The sequence below is a fragment of the Salvelinus namaycush genome, chromosome 19 (assembly GCF_016432855.1).
Source record: "Salvelinus namaycush isolate Seneca chromosome 19, SaNama_1.0, whole genome shotgun sequence".
Lineage (NCBI taxonomy): Eukaryota > Metazoa > Chordata > Actinopteri > Salmoniformes > Salmonidae > Salvelinus > Salvelinus namaycush.
In genome coordinates this window covers 37,829,541-37,839,267 of record NC_052325.1, presented here as the reverse complement: position 1 = coordinate 37,839,267, position 9,727 = coordinate 37,829,541, and positions in this window count along the sequence as shown.

Sequence of the window (9,727 nt, the reverse complement as noted above, 5' to 3'; positions counted from 1 at the left end):
ATAATTTCATAATTAAAACGAGTGTCAGTTACAATGGAATCCAACATACTTTTTCAATCCATCATCCTCAGCCAAGAAGGGGGTGTACGAAAGTGGTGGCTGATGAGGGGAGGACGGCTCATAATAATGGCTGGAACGGAGCAAATGGAATGGCATCAAACACATGGTTTTCCATACCATTATGGTTTTGATACCATTACACTTATTCTGCTCCAGTCATTACCAATAGCCCCTTCTCACCAATTAAGGTACCACCAACCTCCTGTGGTGTACGAACTGGTAAGACTACAAATATTTTCGTGGCAAAAAATTTACTTTTTTATTATTATTTTAGAATTTATTTCCATAATACAGTTTATTAAATACAGTATGATGTATTTGTTTAATGTGACTTTTTCTCTGTAAAAAGTCAGCCAGCATATATTTCCAACTTCGGGCTTGACTTAGTGTGCATCCTAAATGGCACCTACAGTGCATTCGGAAAGTATTCAGACCCCCTGACTTTTTCCACATGTTGTTACATTACAGCCTTATTCTAAAATGTATCAAATATCCCCCCCCCCCCCCCCCTCATCAATCTACACACAATGCCCCATGATGGCAAAAACAGGTTTTTGACATTTTCGCCAATTTATTACAAATAAAAAGCCTAAACATCACATTTACATAAGTATTCTGACCCTTTACTCAGTACTGTTGAAGCACCTTTGACAGCAATTAGCCTTGAGTCTTCTTGGGTATGACGTTACAAGCTTGGCACATCTGTATTTGGGGAGTTTCTCCCATTCCTCTCTGCAGATCCTCTCAAGCTCTGTAAGGTTGGATGGGGAGCGTTGCTGCACAGCTATTTTCAGGTCTCTCCAGAGATGTTCGATCAGGTTCAAGTCCGGGCTCTTGCTGGGCCACTCAAGGACATTCAGAGACTTGTCCTGAAGCCACTCCTGCATTGTCTTGGCTGTGTGGGTCGTTGTCCCATACAGCCAAGATGAATGCAAGATGGCGCCGACAGAGATGGTAGCCTCGCTTCAAGTCCTTATGAGGTAAAATTTTTTTTTTTATGTATTATTTCTTACATTGTTAGCCCAGAAAATCTTAAGTGTTATTACATACAGCCGGGAAGAACTATTGGATATAAGAGCGACGTCAACTTACCATCATTACGACCAGGAATATGACTTTCCCGAAGCGGATCCTTTGTTCGGACCTCCACCCTGGACATTGGATCTAATCCCAGAGGCCGACCCAAAACAATGTCGTCGCCGCAGGACAGGCAGATGGAGTGGCCTCCTGGTCAGACTTAGAAGGCGAGCATACCATCCACTGCTTCTGAGCATATTACTCGCCAATATCCAGTCTCTATACAACAAGGTGGACGAAATTGGGCACGAGTTGCCTTCCAGAGAGACATCAGAGATTGTAACATTCTATATTTCACGGAAACATGGCTCATTCGGGATATGTTCAGGAAACAGCAGAGGGAGCACCCCCCTATCCACATCGATGGGACAGTAGTGGAGAAAGTGGAACGTTTTAAGTTCCTCGGCGTACACATCACGGACAAAATGAAATGGTTCACCCACACAGACAGCGTGGTGAAGAAGGTGCAACAGCGTCTCATCAGCCTCAGGAGGCTGAAGAAATGTGGCTTGTCACCTAAAACCCTCAAAAACTTTTACAGATGCACAATCAAGAGCATCCTGTTGGGCTGTATCACCGCCTCATATGGCAACTGCTCCGCCCTCAACCGCAAGGCTCTCCAGAGGGTAGTGCGGTCTGTACAACACATCACCGGGGGCAAACTATCTGCCATCCAGGACACCTACAGCACCCAATGTCACAGGAAGGCCAAAAAGATAATCAAGAACAACAAACATCCGAGCCACTGCCGGTTCACCCCGCTATCATCCAGAAGGCGAGGTCAGTACATGTGTATCAAAGCAGGGACCGAGAGACTGAAAAACAGCTTCTATCTCCAGGCCATCAGACTGCTAAACAGCCATCACTAACATAGAGGCTGCTGCCAACATACAGACTCAAATCACTGGCCACTTTAATAAATGGATTTAATAAAAGTATCACGAGTCACTTTAAATAATGCCATTTTAATAATGTTTACATATCTTACATTACTCATCTCATATGTATATACTGTATTTTATACCATATATTGCATCTTGCCTATGCCGCACGGCCATCGCACATCCATATATTTATATGTACATATTCTTATTCCATCACCTTACATTTGTGTGTATACGGTAGTCGTTGTGAATTTGTTAGATTACATGTTAGATATTATTGCACTGTCGGAACAGAAGCACAAGCATTTTGCTACATTCGCATTAACATTTGCTAACCATGTGACCAACAAAATTTGATTTGTCCTGTTGTAGGTGAACCTTCGCCCCAGTCTGAGGTCCTGAACACTCTCGAGCAGGTTTTCATCAAGGATCTCGCTCTACTTTGATTCGTTCATCTTTGCCTCAATCCTGTCTAGTCTCCCAGTCCCTGCCGCTGAAAAACATCCCCACAGCATGCTTCACCGTAGGGATGGTGCCAGGTTCCTCCAGATGAGACGCTTGGCATTCAGGTCACAGAGTTTAAAATATAGAAAATATAGAATTAAAATATAGAATATGTGGACATCTATAAGTACCTAGGTGTCTGGCTAGACTGCAAACTCTCCTTCCAGACTCATATCAAACATCTCCAATCCAAAATCAAATCTAGAGTCGGCTTTCTATTTCGCAACAAAGCCTCCTTCACTCACGCCGCCAAACTTACCCTAGTAAAACTGACTATCCTACCGATCCTCGACTTCGGCGATGTCATCTACAAAATAGCTTCCAATACTCTACTCAGCAAACTGGATGCAGTTTATCACAGTGCCATCCGTTTTGTTACTAAAGCACCTTATACGACCCACCACTGCGACCTGTATGCCCTAGTCGGCTGGCCCTCGCTACATGTTCGTCGTCAGACCCACTGGCTCCAGGTCATCTACAAGGCTATGCTAGGTAAAGTGCCGCCTTATCTCAGTTCACTGGTCACGATGGCTACACCCACCCGTAGCACGCGCTCCAGCAGGTGTATCTCACTGATCATCCCTAAAGCCAAAACCTCATTTGGACGCCTTTCCTTCCAGTTCTCTGCTGCCTGCGACTTGAACGAATTGCAAAAATCTCTGAAGTTGGAGACTTTTATCTCCCTCAACAACTTTAAACATCTGCTATCCGAGCAGCTAACCGATCGCAGCAGCTGTACATAGTCCATCGGTATATAGCCCACCCAATTTACCTACCTCACCCCCCATACCATAGGCGGAAATCCCAGGGGGGACGGGGGGGACACGACCCCGCCATCCTGGGAAAACTATGATTTGTCCCCCCCAATATATCACTGTAAACATAACTATGTAATTTCAATAATATTAATAATACGCAATGAAAGCACTTGTGCTGATTATAGACACTTAATAGCGCGTTTTTAAGTTTCACAAGATTGCGACCCCCCCGCCCTTTTCCTCACAATGATTTGATCCACTGCCAGTTCTTTAGCCTGCAAGGTAATAGAGGGTTCGTATCTACTGTCCGAAAGGCACTCAATGTACGTAACTGACGTGAGGTAATCCAGTCAATCGCGCCATAGCAATGTATATATTTTTTTAATGTTGCAGGGTTCACACACTAGCTGAATTTGCAGAGCTAGCGCGCAAACTAAAGCAAACATTAACTATCAAGCTAGCTAGTACCTATTCCATTTATGTGGCGTCGTCAAAGATGGAATATTTGCTATCGTCAGTTTATTCCAAGATTAGCATGCAGCTGTAGTGCTTCAAAGTCCCTGTGATGAGGTTAGCGATAAACTGAAGTCCAAACTGAACAGAACTACACTCTCTTATACCATTGTCTTAAATATATTTAATGGTCTCGTTGCAAAAGCTAAATTGTCGCTAGTGATTCTTTTCTTTTTTTCACCTTTATTTAACCAGGTAGCAAAGATTATAGCAAACACCTCAGAAACGGAATTGGTGCTCGCTAGCTTTGCAAATTCAGCTATTGTTGGAAGCCTGCCAATATGAAACAAACTATGTTAAAATTTCAAAACGTTGCAGCATGTGTTGTGTAAATGTGTGTGTGTGCAGCCAGCCAGGTAGAAACATGTCAGAAAAAAGTAAAAAGACGGACATCAGAGTATTTTTCAGTACACCAAAACGCATAGTAAGAACTAGTAGCCTAATATCTCAAAGACGAGTTGATAAAATGTTCATAAGAAAGAAGTGAAATGCTAATGGAAATGTTTCACAATGATGTCATTAGGCAGAGCAGGCAACAGATGGCACACAGACAGCAGAGCTGGGGACAGATATGCAGGGACAGATTGGCAGAGACAGGGAGTCTCAGGTAAGTTTGTTGAGTCTTTGTTTGGCAACATTATGAAAGGTTCTCAATTTTTTTGATTTGTAAAATAGGGACATAATTGGAAAATGCCATGGATACCCTCACTCTCAACTTAAACTGGTGACTAAACTAAGATTTGTTTAAGGCAATGGTATTGCTGTTGTGATTAATTGTGTTGTTTTGGGTACCGGTAGTTAGGAGTACAGCAAACACCTTATTTATTTTCTAGGAGACAGACTGTGAGGGTGGTGAAAGGGAAAGAGCCAAGGAGAGAGACTTCAGAGGACAGTGTCACAGCCACGGCAGGACCAGGTGTCACCCTTGTTGCCAGCAGCACCAGTATAGGGGACAGTGGCACAGCCACAGCAGGACCAGGTGTCACCCTTGTTGCCAGCAGCACCAGTATAGGGGACAGTGGCACAGCCACAGCAGGACCAGTTGTCACCCTTGTTGCCAGCAGCACCAGTATAGGGGACAGTAGCACAGCATCGTCCAGCTACCTCAGTGATGGCACAAAACCATATCAGTCACACCCACAATTTATAGAACCGCAAACTCTTGCCAACAGAGTGTTGACGTTTCAAGAGAGATGGTTTCGCGATTTCCCCTGGCTACATTATAATCCATCAATAAAAGGAGTGTTGTGTTTTCACTGTAGCCAAGGGTTTTCAAGCCAGCCATCTTTTGGCCAAAGAGCAGATGCTGCCTTCATTAGTGCAGGATTTAGGAACTGGAGAAAAGCCATTGAAAAATTCACAGCACATCAAAACTGCCAAACCCACCGCCACTTTGTAACTGTAACAGCACACCAGCTAAATCCAATCAGTGTCCAGTTATCCAGCGCGTGGGGTAAACAGCAGGAGGACGCAAGGCATGGCTTGATGAAAATTGTTAGTTCGGTGCGGCATGTAGCAAGACAGGGACAAGCCTTTAGAGGCCACACGGATGATAGTGGGAATTTATACCAGCTTTTGAAACTCAGGGCAGAAGAGGATGATCCCATTTTACTGAAGTGGTTAACAGAGCGTACCACAATGTACACAGGCCCCAAAGCACAGAATGAAATTCTGAACATCATGGCCAATACAGTCATTCGAGGCATTGCAGCTGAGATTAGGTCTCTTCCGATTGTACAATTTTCATTAATTGTTGATGGTACTCAAGATGTCTCTGGTGCTGAACAGGAGAGTGTCTGTCTGCGTTATGTTGACCATGACCTTGTCCCTCACGAGGAGTTTATTGGGCTATACAGGGTGTCGGAGACAACAGGCGAGGGCATTGCGAAAGTGGCAACTGAAGTGTTGTTGAGGCTCAATTTGCCCATGTCTGGCTTACGTGGGCAGAGTTACGATGGTGCCTCAAACATGGCAGGAAAATACACTGGTGCACAGGCAATTGTGAGGAGACAGCAGCCATTAGCCCTCTATGTCCATTGTGGAGCACACTGTGTAAATCTGATTACACAGGCTGGCTGCTCAGCCTCCCCACTGATCCGGGATTCCCTTTCTTGGGTCCATCAGTTAGGTGTCCTCTATGGCCAGTCAGGAAAGTTTAAGAGCATGTTTGAATCAATTGCCACGTCCAAAGATACACATCTGAACACCCTGAAACCCCTATGTCCAACAAGGTGGACTGTGCGGAATACTGCTATTAGAGCTGTGCTAGGGCAGTATGAGCGGGTACTCAGCAGCCTAGAGGAGATGGCAAAAACTGCATCCAAGACAGCTTCAACTGCCAGTGGCTTATTCGAGCACTTCAGCAAAGGCAAGACTGTGTTGGGCCTCACACTTGCCTCTGCTGTTCTTGGAGAGCTTGAATGTCTAAACATTTCACTGCAGAAGAAAACTCAGACTGTCTCTGGTATGCAGGCTGCAGTCGAGTGTGTGCGGTCATCTCTTAGGGGCAAGAGAAATGACGAAAGCTACCTTGCACTGTATGAGAAAGCTTGAAGAGTTGAGACACTGACTGAAGGATATTTTGTTTGATTATTTGGGTTTTTCATTGAAGTAGTTATTTTGCTTTTAGAACTGTACTTATTTTAAGCTTTTTGTTCTTGTAAAGATATTGTAGTAGACTCAAGCCAGGTGCACATATTTAATGACTATATAAATGTATCACAAAGTCAAATTAAAAGGTCAATTCAATACGGAGACCAACTTTGTGATGGTTCTCAATGGAGATTCTTTACGATGAGATCACACCATGTTCATTGTATTTATGAAAACTGCTCCCATACAGTGTACAGTACCATTGCTGCCTACTGGCCTTTCTTGATATTGCTGGTTGTAAGTACGAATACCTGCATACATACTGGACTGATAAGGAACACTGCTATAACTATTATTAGTAGTAGTATTATAATGATTTAAACAAGTTGGGACAACCCTTCAGTTAACTACTGTACCTAACAATTATCCAGTAGTAGTGATTATGGTCCCTCAATATACATTTAACATATTACAACGTAGGCTGTGTTACAGCACTACTTTTGGTGTCCCCCTCAGGAATTGCTCCTGAGAAAATTTCATGTAATTGTCCCCTCCAAGGTTGATATCAGATTTTCGCCCCTGCCCAGAATGTTCAGCACACAAGGGGAAAGTATTTCAAGATTCAGACAAGGCATAGGAGAAATATCATTGTGTGAAATCTGACTGATGAATAGCACTGACCTAAATACCATAATGCCGCAGTGACTGCCCGGTCTTGTAGACATCTTCGTTGGGGGGGTTTTAGACTCATTTTATGGTGCAACATGGATGATTATTCCTGAGTCATCAGGGTGGAAGTAGATCAAGTCAGACTCCAGAGAACAGTGCTTCGTGTCTTGCATTCCATTCTTTGCGTATTAAAGTGTACAGCGGGAATATTGCGGATATTTGTACGGGTTATGACAACTATAAAGCCTATTGGACCTTTTCTCAAAGGGAATTTACTGTAATTATCTTGATCAGAGAATGTCAAATAAGTGTGTGTATAATGATTTAGCAGAAGCTTTCATTCAAAGCAACTTAGCACCCAAAGTATTTGTGAGCTATGCATAAATTGGCTTCACAACAATGGTGCTGCCAGCACCATGCTCCAACCAGCTGAGCCATCTAGACATCCTTTTTTTGGGGGATTATTTGTGTTTCTCAGTAATACATTTGTTGTGACAGTTAAAGACAATGCCTGTCAAAGACACCTGCATCTGAAACTGACATGCACAAAAGGCTTTGACACACTATAGCAGCAGCATACTTAATATGCTTAACGGTCCAATGCATACGTTCTTTTATCTGGGCAACAATTACTGTGATTGTTTAAAAAAGAAACAAACAACTTCTTAGCAAAGAGCAATTTGTCAAGCAGGAATTGCTAGAACAACAATGCTAGGACAACACACTATGTTAACTCACATCATCTCGATGAGCTGTGATGGAAAACTCCTTCACTATATCGAACTGTGAATCACCCGCAAGTCCCCTCCTTATTATTCCTACCGCGTTAGAAGTCCGAAACAGCGAAAGAAAGTGTAGGCGCTATCGATGATAGAAATAATGACAGGCTAATGCATGTTTTCATGTTAATTTGAATGGGGGGATTAATAGCCTATCTAATCGAGGTGTAGGCTAGACAATAATACATTATGCATTCAAGTGTTTGAACTTGTAACGCGGCTGCATGAACTTTAATGCGACTGCATGGGATTTGACGGATGTAAAGTCAGGTGTGGTTTCGTTGCATCCAAAATAAGTAAACCTACAGTAGTTCCTGATGGTAGTCATGTAATGCAGCATAATAACAATGCCATATAATGTAGTTTGAAAATAAAATGTACACATTACCTACTGTAGCCCAAGATATACTCTTAATTACCATTACTCCTTCATTTTCAGAGGTAGACTGGCTCTGGCAGCCAAATACTCCATCTAAACGTGAATCAATTCTGAATTGCATTACGGTTCTAGAAACATAAAGCCCTTTATTTTCATATCACATTAAAATAATTTCACAAACGCAAAAAAACACACAATTGCATTTATCACAGTTGCAGCTGAGTATTTTTCAGTGACAACACGGTTCTGGCGGACTTCTTGTTACACACCGGTGTTCGGAGCATGCTAGATAACTAATTATTAACACAGGTCTTCTGTAAACACGCCAAAACATGGAAATATGGCCTTGTGGTTACACTAACCCTAACACTATAAAAGGTGTGTATTAATTTAATATTTTGTTTTTTGAAAAGTATTTATTGCTTATATGAAAGATAAGGTCCTTATTCTTCCAAAAACCGTACCGCAAGCGATGCGTGTTAATATTCAGACCAAGCGTCAGGGCTCTTAACAAAACTCCCCCATACAGAATATGCCTTCTCCAATGATTATTATGTGTAATGTAATGGAACTATGAGTCATCAAGGGCTATACATACTGTAGCAACACTGACCATTTTCTAAATAAATCCTCCCACTTTCATAAGTCATTGTGGATTTTACAATCACATTTTATGTCACATGCTTCGTAGACTAACAGTAAAATGCTTACTTCCGGGTCCTTTTCCAACAATGCAGAGTTAAAGGTAAGATAAATTTGAAAATATATATAAAGTGATACAATGAATAAATACACAGTGTATAACGAGTAAAAACAACACGGCTATATACAGGGAGTACCAGTACAGAGTTGATGTGCAGGGGTACGGGATAATTGAGGTAGACATGTACTAAACATATACACTTAAATATATATTTGTTTTTAATTTAACTAGGCAAGTCAGTTAAGAACAAATTTTTATTTACAATGACGGCCTACCCCGGCCAAACCCTTACCATGCTGTGTCCAGCACAATATTCTAAGGGACTCCCAATCACGGCTGGTTGTGATACAGCCTGGAATCGAACCAGGGTCTGTAGTGACACCTCTAGCACTGTGATGCAGTGCCTTAGACCAATGCGCCACTCGGGAGACTCATTATAGGTATGGGCAAAGTGACTAGGCAACAGGATAGATAGACAGTAGCTGCAGCGTATGTGGTGAGCGTGAAAGTGTGTGTGTATGCGTGCATTATTGTGTCAGTGTGAGTATGTGGGTAGTCTGGTGTGTGTGCATAGAATCAGTCAGTGCAAGAGAGTTAGTGCAAAAAAAAGTCAATGAGGACTTGGTCCAGACTTTGGTTAAGTCTTTGCTGTCCTGGAGTTAAAGAATAAAAGCCTTTAACAACAATCTTCAAGTTGAGTCTTGACAAAGTGTCAGCATAGAAAAATGGCTCTAAATCAATGGTCCAGATATGCAGCAAAATGGTTCCCTTTTAGCTGAGTCATCATTAGAGGGCGCTCAATGCACAGG